A 3,749-nucleotide genomic window follows, 5' to 3' on the forward strand; every position below is an offset into this window, starting at 1 on the left:
ACACGAGATAACTCCAAAACACGAGATAACTCCAAACCACTCCAAAACACGAGATAACTCCAAACCACTCCAAAACACGAGATAACTCCAAACCACTCCAAAACACGAGATAACTCCAAAATACGTAATAACTGCAAACTACTCCAAAACACGAGATAACTTCAAACCACTCCAAAACACGAGATAACTCCAAACCACTCCAAAGCACGAGATAACTCCAAAACACGAGATAACTCCAAACCACTCCAAAACACGAGATAACTCCAAACCACTCCAAAACACGAGATAACTCCAAAACACTCCAAAGCACGAGATAACTCCAATCCACTCCAAAACACGAGATAACTCTCCAAACCACTCCAAAACACGAGATAACTCCAAACCACTCCACAACACGAGATAACTCCAAAACACGAGATAACTCCAAACCACTCCAAAACACGAGATAACTCCAAACCACTCCAAAACACGAGATAACGCCAAACCACACCAAAACACGAAATAAATCCAAACCACTCCAAAACACGAGATAAAACCAAACCACTCCAAAACACAAGATAACTCCAAACCACTCCAAAACACGAGCTAACTCCAAACCACTCCAAAACACGAGATAACTCCATACCACTCCAAAACACGAGATAACTCCATACCACTCCAAAACACGAGATAACTCCAAACCACTCCAAAACACGAGATAACTCCAAACCACTCAAAACATGAGATAACTCCAAACCACTCCAAAGCACGAGATAACTCCAAACCACTCCAAAACACGAGATAACTCCAAACCACTCCAAAACAAGACATAACTCTCCAAACCACTCCAAAGCACGAGATAACTCTCCAAACCACTACAAAACACGAGATAACTCCAAACTACTCCACAATACGAGATAACTCCAAACCACTCCAAAACACGAGATAACGCCAAACCACTCCAAAACACGAGATAACTCCAAACCACTCCAAAACACGAGACAACTCCAAACCACTCCAAAACACGAGATAACTCCAAACCACTGCAAAACACGAGATAACTCCAAAACACGAGATAACTGCAAACCACTCCAAAACACGAGATAACTCCAAACCACTCCAAAACACGAGATAACTCCAAACCACTCCAAAACACGAGATAACTCCAAAACACTCCAAAGCACGAGATAACTCCAATCCACTCCAAAACACGAGATAACTCTCCAAACCACTCCAAAACACGAGATAACTCCAAGCCACCCCACAACACGAGATAACTCCAAAATACGAGATAACTCCAAACCACTCCAAAACACGAGATAACTCCAAACCACGCCACAACACGAGATAACTCCAAAACACGAGATAACTCCAAACCACTCCAAAACACGAGATAACTCCAAACCACTCCAAAACACGAGATAACGCCAAACCACTCCAAAACACGAAATAACTTCAAACCACTCCAAAACACGAGATAACACCAAACCACTCCAAAACACGAGATAACTCCAAACCACTCCAAAACACGAGATAACTCCAAACCACTCCAAAACACGAGATAACTCCAAACCACTCCAAAACACGAGATAACTCAAAACCACTCCAAAACACGCGATAACTCCAAACCACTCCAAAGCACGAGATAACTCCAATCCACTCCAAAACACGAGACAACTCTCCAAACCACTCCAAAACACGAGATAACTCCAAACCACTCCAAAACACGATTACTCCAAACCACTCCAAAACACGAGATAACTACAAACCACTCCAAAACACGAGATAACTCCAAACCACTCCAAAACACGAGATAACTCCAAACCACTGCAAAACACGAGATAACTCCAAACCACTCCAAAACACGAGATAACTCCAAACCACTCCAAAACACGAGATAACTCCAAACCACTCCAAAACACGAGATAACGCCAAAACACGAGATAACTCCAAACCACTCCAAAACACGAGATAACTCCAAACCACTCCAAAACACGAGATAACTCCAAACCACTCCAAAAAAAGAGATAACTCCAAACCACTCCAAAACACGAGATAACTCCAAACCACTCCAAAACGCGAGATAACTCCAAACCACTCCAAAACACGAGATAACTCCAAAGCACTCCAAAACACGAGATTACTCCAAAACACGAGATAACTCCAAACCACTCCAAAACACGAGACAACTCCAAACCACTCCAAAACACGAGATAACTCCAAACCACTGCAAAACACGAGATAACTCCAAAACACGAGATAACTCCAAACCACTCCAAAACACGAGATAACTCCAAACCACTCCAAAACACGAGATAGCTCCAAAGCACTCCAAAACACGAGATAACTCCAAACCATTCCAAAACACGAGATAACTCCAAACCACTGCAAAACACGAGATAACTCCAAAACACGAGATAACTCCAAACCACTCCAAAACACGAGATAACTCCAAACCACTCCAAAACACGAGATAGCTCCAAAGCACTCCAAAACACGAGATAACTCCAAACCACTCCAAAACACGAGATAACTCCAAACCACTCAAAACACGAGATAACTCCAAACCACTCCAAAACACGAGATAACTCCAAACCACTCCAAAACACGAGATAACTCCAACCCACTCCAAAACACGAGATAACTCCAAACCACTCCAAAATACGAGATAACTCCAAACCACTCCAAAACGCGAGATAACTCCAAACCACACCAAAACACGAGATAACTCCAAACCACTCCAAAACACGAGATTACTCCAAAACACGAGATAACTCCAAACCACTGCAAAACACGAGATAACTCCAAAACACGAGCTAACTCCAAATCACTCCAAAACACGAGATAACTCCAAACCACTCCAAAACACGAGATAACTCCAAACCACTGCAAAACATGAGATAACTCCAAAAAACGAGATAACTCCAAACCACTCCAAAACACGAGATAACTCCAAAACACGAGATAACTCCAAACCACTCCAAAACACGAGATAACTCCAAACCACTCCAAAACACGAGATATTTCCAAACCACTCCAAAACACGAGATAACTCCAAAATACGGAATAACTGCAAACCACTCCTAAACACCAGATAACTCCAAACCACTCCAAAACACGAGATAACTCCAAACCACTCCAAAACACGAGATAACTCCAAAACACGAGATAACTCCAAACCACTCCAAAACACGAGATATCTCCAAACCACTCCAAAACACGAGATAACTCCAAAAGACTCCAAAGCACGAGATAACTCCAATCCACTCCAAAACACGAGATAACTCTCCAAACCACTCCAAAACACGAGATAACTCCAAACCACTCCACAACACGAGATAACTCCAAAACACGAGATAACTCCAAACCACTCCAAAACACGAGATAACTCTCCAAACCACGCCAAAACACGAGATAACTCCAAACCACTCCAAAACACGAGATAACTCCAAACCACTCCAAAGCACGAGATAACTCCAAACCACTCCAAAACACGAGATAACTCCATACCACTCCAAAACACAAGATAACTCCATACCACTCCAAAACACGAGATAACTCCAAACCACTCCAAAACACGAGATAACTCCAAACCACTCAAAACATGAGATAACTCCAAACCACTCCAAAGCACGAGATAACTCCAAACCACTCCAAAACACGAGATAACTCCAAACCACTCCAAAACACGAGACAACTCCAAACCACTCCAAAACACGAGATAACTCCAAACCACTGCAAAACACGAGATAACTCCAAAACACGAGATA

The sequence above is a fragment of the Somniosus microcephalus genome, unplaced genomic scaffold, assembly GCF_052327205.1.
Source record: "Somniosus microcephalus isolate GS21.2 unplaced genomic scaffold, FLI_Smic_1.0 unresolved_chr9, whole genome shotgun sequence".
NCBI lineage: Eukaryota > Metazoa > Chordata > Chondrichthyes > Squaliformes > Somniosidae > Somniosus > Somniosus microcephalus.